Here is a 6,328-nt window from a genome sequence, read left to right as displayed (position 1 = left end):
GAGGCTATAAAGTGGGGGAATCTATCAGAACAAAGGAGGCAACAATATACACAACAATTCATACAACTTTCATATACATAATATTAGGTTTTTAGATGTAGCTTTTAGAGAGAGAGGTTCTCTCCTCTCTCTTAGGATTAGGATTTAGAATTTTTATTATTTTTAGGCTACTTCTCTTCAATCACAGGTTCAATGTTCCTTTAAATTTATTTTCTACTTTTATTTATTCTATTACTTCAATTGTTATTTATCTTTCCAAATTGGCTTATGAAATTTTCCATGTTAAGATTTGAATATTCTATTTAATATAATTTGAGGTATTTCATAATTAAGATTGCTTTAATTTATTTATGTTATGGATATTTTCAATTTAAATTAGATTTCTTCTCCCTTGGCTTTGGTTAAGTAATTGGTAATACTTGAGTTGTCAAACTCAGTAGATGATTGAGATCTGGGAATTGCTGATTGATTTGGATCGCTCTAAAGCTAGTCTTTCCACAGGAGTTGACTAGGACTTGAGGATCAAATTAATTAGTCCACTTGACTTTCCTTTATTCACTACAAGAAAAAAGGCCTATGGCCACGCTTTTTTCTTGCCACGCTTCAAAAGCGTGGCCAAAAGTGGTCTATGGCCACGCTTTTATGAGGGTGGCGATAGATTAGAGATTTGGCCACTTTTTTTTGCCATGCTTCAAAAGCGTGGCGAAAAGGATCAACGGCCACGCTTTTGTAAGGGTGGCAATTGATTAGAGAAAAGGCTATGTTTTTTTTCTGCCACGCTTCAAAAGCGTGGCCATAAAGAGAAACAAGGACGTTTTAAAAGCGTGGCCACAGGGTTTCATTACGGCCACGCTTACAAAACGTGGCTATATGCTGGTACACTTCTGCCACGCTTTAAAAGCGTGGCCAAAAGTTTCTTTTTTGCCACGCTTCAAAAGCGTGGCCGTAGAGAGCAACAATAACGTTTTAAAAGCGTGGCGAGAGGGGCCAAACCGAATGACCCAAACCCGGATCCCAAATCCGGCTCCCAACCCGGCCCAAACCCGGCCCCCAACCCGGTCCCCAACCCAAATCTCTCTTTCCCCTTCGAAACCACTAACCCTAATGTCTCTTTCACCTTCGAAACTACTCGCCTACCTGTATCAGAAGAGCTCCTCCCTTCGCCCGTCGCCCTTCGCCGTCCGAGGTCCTCCCTTCGCCCTTCGCCCTTCGCCCTTCGCCCGTCGCCCTTCGCCCGTCGCCCTTCGCCTTCGCCTTCGTCACTGATGGAAACCACTTCTTCTTCATCTTGTAATCTTCATACCCTTCTTCTCTTTCTTGTTCTTCTTCGAATCAGTGAGGATCTCTCTCTTCACCTTCAAGCTCCAGCAAACATGGGCAACGGCAAGCTCCTCCCTCTTCTTCTCCTCCAAGCCCTCGAATTCCATAGGTATGATCGATTTTCCTCTTTTTGTTTTTCTCGATTTTTCCGTTGTTTTTACTTTTAGGGCTTTCCCTTTTCATTTACATTTTCCCCTGATTCGTTCTCTCTGATTGCATGTTCCTTTTCATTTTCATTTTCATGTCCCTGGTTAAATGATAATGCTGAAGACGCGTTGCTTGCGATGCTGTGGACGTACGTGGTTTTTTTCTGGAATGAGAAAGCCACAAAGGTGCACTCTATTCACTATATTCTCCTATGATTTTCGATATGTTATGTTGACTGTTAATATATGTTGTTCACGGGTAATAATGGATTCCATGGACTTTTTCCTACTATGATGAATGCTGATGATGATGAATGAAATGTCTCAGCCACGTGAGACACAAGGCTTCTGTAATTTACTCGTGTTGGTGTCAGAAAGAGTGAAATCTATCTTCTTCCTTGTGCAGTTATAACGAAAATGTAAGGAGTAAAAACAAAACATTATAACGAAAATGTCAAACGTGCTAGGAGAATAAAATTATAGTCCTATGAGATATTGAGAGTGCGCCCCCACCAGATACTAGCACATGGTAGGGAATCCAGTGCAGTTATCTAAAACAGTTTGGAAAATCTCAGCTTGTCTATTTGACCAACCCTGAGTATATATGAATTCAATGCTGCTATTTAATGAAAGATCATGAGATAACTTATTTCAACCAGAAGGTTGATTAAGCATGGTTCTTTTGATTATTTCTTTAATACATCTGCATTATTATAATTGAACAATCCTTATTTCAGATAATAGAGAGTGTTATTATTTGTGATTAATAATATGGCAAAAGACAAATTAATTGAAAGAGAGAGTGTGTGTATAAGGGGAGTTTTCCAGAGTTGGAATATAAAATTGCCAGCCCATAGACATAGACAGTATGAAAATGAAAGATTGGTGGTACAACTTTCCAATTTTTAATTTCCAAGGTTTCTTTCACCATAAAAAAGAGAAAGGAACAAATTGCAGAAGGTGTATATCATGTTTTTTTATTCATGAGGGTTTGTTATAGTGTTTTATTCTTCCTTGTGCAGTTGCATTGTTAAGACCAGCATCTTAGCATTTTTTTTATTTCTTTTTAATTCTCCGCTTGATGCTTGTTAAGTGATTATATGTGCCAGTGTGTGTGCGTCTGTGAGATGATTGTATTTTGTTTTGGATTATTCTCTCCACTTTGCATAAAAACTCGCTTCTGATGAAAGATGCTGAAGTCACATAAAAAGTGTGTTTTCTTGTTGGTTTTGGTATTCCATTAATTCTCACTGTTTTTTGCCTTTTGCCTAAACAGTATTTTCACCTCTAATAGCCTTCTTTATTATTAGCTTTCCCCTAAAGAGGTTTTAAGTTACTGACTTTATATGATGTCATTTCTATTGGTGGACTGTGACTTCGTGAATGAATTTTAAGATAATCATACAATCGTCTTACTTATCAATACTTGATATGATGTCGTTTATTTGAACTAATTAGTTACCTTTATTCTTTTTCAGCATGGCACTCTCGGGGCACTTGTCCAAGATTCTGTTAAGAGCCACTACGAGACCCTGTTTTACTGTTTTCCCTTCCCTTCCCCTGCTCCAGTTTTCTGCTTTCCAGGTTCCCCTTTGATGCCAAGGCATCTTAGGCTAGTTTCACTAGCATTTTTCTGTTAGTTTTAGTTGTTTTATGCATTTTCTTGAGCTTAAAGTAACCAAGAATGGTTAAATGAATAACAAAGCAATGAACCATCCAAACAGTATGATTTTGATGCAAATTCCATGAGTTTTAGTTATATTACTTGAATGCTATGAATGGAAGAATTCTCATGAAATTTTGCAAGACTTTGATGCAATTGTTTGGATGATTTCAGGAAAGAAGAGGCTAGGCAAGGAAGCAACAAAATCAATAAAGGAAGCTTGAATATCACATGTGGAGTTTAAGTTCCAGTTTAAGCTTAAACTGGAGCTTAAACGCCAGAATCATGAAGGCTAAGAAATGCTGAAACTGAAGTTTAACCTCCAGTTTAACCTTAAACTGGAGGTTAAACGCCAGAATGAGAATTCCACTCAGGAAGCATTTCCACGTTTAACCTCCAGTTTAACCTTAAACTGGAGGTTAAACGCCAGAAATGGGAAATGGACCAGGGAGCCATTTCCACGTTTAAGCTCCAGTTTAACCTTAAACTGGAGCTTAAACGTGTTCGACCAAGTTTTCTCCTCCAGGGTTGCTTTCTCCATTTCCACGTTTAAGCTCCAGTTTAACCTTAAACTGGAGCTTAAACGTGTTCGACACCTCCAGGGCTACCTTTCTCAGCTTCCACGTTTAAGCTCCAGTTTAACCTTAAACTGGAGCTTAAACGTGTTCGACCTCCCAGATGGCTTTCTCTATTTCCACGTTTAAGCTCCAGTTTAACCTTAAACTGGAGCTTAAACGTGTTCGACCTCCAGGATGGCTTTCTCTATTTCCACGTTTAAGCTCCAGTTTAACCTTAAACTGGAGCTTAAACGTGTTCGACCTCCAGGGCTGCCTTTCCTATCTCCACGTTTAAGCTTCAGTTTAACCTTAAACTGAAGCTTAAACGTGTTCGACTACGTTACCCTCCAGGGCTGCCTTCTTCCATTTCCACGTTTAAGCTTCAGTTTAGCCTTAAACTGAAGCTTAAACGTGCTTCCACAAAAGGCATCACTGGAAGTGTCTGGCGTTTAAGCTGCAGTTTAAGCTTAAACTGCAACTTAAACACCACTCTTGGAGAAGGTTTCTGGGCCAAAAATATTGCAGTTTAAGTTAGTATTTGAGCACAAACATTAACTTAAACTTACTCTGGTATGAAACCCAATTGAATATCATGGTTTATGGGATTGGGCCTGAAGGATTGATGAGTCTGAAATTTCAATTTGTTGAGTCATGTGTCATTATTTGATTATCACTAAGTTGGCTCAATGAATGTTACAGAATTTGGATCAGCAGCCTCATCAAGATTATGGATCATAAACCCAAGGCAAAAGGAAAGCAGGGAGAGGCCTCAAAGCCCAAGAAACACAACAGAAGCTCAGTATAGAAAGTGTATAAATAGGATAGAATTTAAGTTAGGAAGGACTTTTACCTTTTCATTTTTGGCTAGTTTTCATATCTTTGTAATTGAATTCAGAGCTATGACTCACTAAACCCCCTTTCATTGGGTTAGGGAGCTCTATTGTAATTCAATGAATTAATAATAGTTTATCTTCTTCTTCAATCTTTTCTCTTGAATTTTGTTAGAAAGCTTCTCGATCTAATTCCATTGGGTAGTTGTCTTGGGAAAGAAACTACCCATAATTGGAATCCTTCGGAACCTTGGGAAAGGAATGGAGGATTCATGCTAGAGAAGCTTTCTCACAGTGAATTGGATTGGGGTTTGGATGGATATTGTGACATGTAATCCTACCAAATTGTGGTTCATGAAACTGTGTGGTAAAATCAGTGATCGAGCATCATCTCTTCTTATGAACATTTAAACCAAGGGATTGGGAATTTGTTTGTTTTTAGAGAGAATTGGTGAGCCAAGGGATTGGGATCCAATCATATAAGATTGCCAAGCAAAATTCAATGAACGCATTGGTTGAGGAAGAGATAACATGTTTTGATTCGGAGATCTCAATATCTCCTATAACCCAATGAATTCCCCATTTCTGATTTCCACTTTCTCTTTACATTCTGCAACTCAATTCATGCAATCACCCCCATTCCCTTTTAATTTCAGCAATTTAGCTTCTGCTCTTTAATTCATGCAATTTAAGATTCCGCCATTTAAATTTCTTGTCATTTACGTTTCCCGCCAATTTTACATTCCGCAATTCTCATCTAAATCTTGATTCCGCTCAACTAGAACACACTTCTAATCCGAATTGCTCACTCAACCAATCCTTGTGGGATTCGACCTCACTCTATTGTGAGTTTTTACTTGACGATAACCGGTGCACTTGCCGGAAGGAATTTTGCCAATCGTGCAATTTCCTAAATCGTAGCATAACAAGTTTATGCGCATCAAGTTTATGGCGCCGTTGCCGGGGATTGGTTTTCGATTGACAATTCTCAAATTGGAAGTTAACTAGATTGAGCAATTTTTTGTTGTTTTGATTAATTCAGTACAAGTACTTGTTGAATTTTAATTTCTGCACTCTGTTACATGCTTTCTTTCTTTATGCCTTTAAATTCAAGCAACTAACTCACTGACTCACTAACTGTTTGAATTAATTCCTCAACTGCTCTAACCATACTCTTCCATTAACCAAGAGTATTTCACTTGTTTGTTGCCTGTGCTGTGTTCTTGTATGACAGGTAGGAGAGGAGAGACATCAACTCCTCCATATACCGAACCAGAGAGGACCCTTCATAGACTTAGAAGGGAAGCAAGAGGGAAGAGAATACTGGGAGAAGAAGAATCTGAAGGAGAATCTGAGGACAATTTTGAGGAAGCTCTAGATCTCAACATGGATAGAGAAGTTCACAACCATGAGAGAGCTGATGGAAACAATGCCATTCCTGAGAGGAGGGTTCTTAGTTCATACATAAACCCAACCTCTGGGAATTGTGGTAGCAGCATTCAGAAACCACCCATTCAGGCCAACAATTTTGAACTCAAACCACAGCTAATATCACTTGTGGAGAATCATTGTTCATTTGGTGGGAGTGCTAATGAAGATCCAAACCAACATCTCACAAAATTCCTGAGAATTTGCGACACTGTGAAGTCCAATGGAGTCCAGGAAGATGCCTATAAATTGCTTTTGTTCCCATTTTCACTTAGGGACAAGGCAGCGAAGTGGCTGGAATCATTCCCAAGGGGGAGCCTAACAACATGGGACGAGGTGGAAAGCAAGTTTCTGGCACGTTTCTACCCCCCACAAAAGGTCAAT

The 6,328-nt window shown here is 39.0% G+C and overlaps 1 long non-coding RNA gene across 1 annotated transcript; it reads left to right on the top strand.

Moving 5' to 3' along the window:
• The first annotated feature begins 1,380 nt into the window (after positions 1-1,380).
• Positions 1,381-3,016, top strand: LOC112729260 (uncharacterized). Its single transcript, XR_003166440.3, has 3 exons — positions 1,381-1,429; positions 1,591-1,652; positions 2,945-3,016. It is a non-coding gene; the product is annotated as an uncharacterized lncRNA (long non-coding RNA).
• The last annotated feature ends 3,312 nt before the right edge of the window (positions 3,017-6,328 follow it).

This window comes from Arachis hypogaea, chromosome 12, assembly GCF_003086295.3.
Source record: "Arachis hypogaea cultivar Tifrunner chromosome 12, arahy.Tifrunner.gnm2.J5K5, whole genome shotgun sequence".
Classification (NCBI taxonomy): Eukaryota; Viridiplantae; Streptophyta; class Magnoliopsida; order Fabales; family Fabaceae; genus Arachis; species Arachis hypogaea.
Note: the sequence above shows the minus strand (reverse complement) of the source record. Positions and strands in the feature narration are given on the sequence as shown.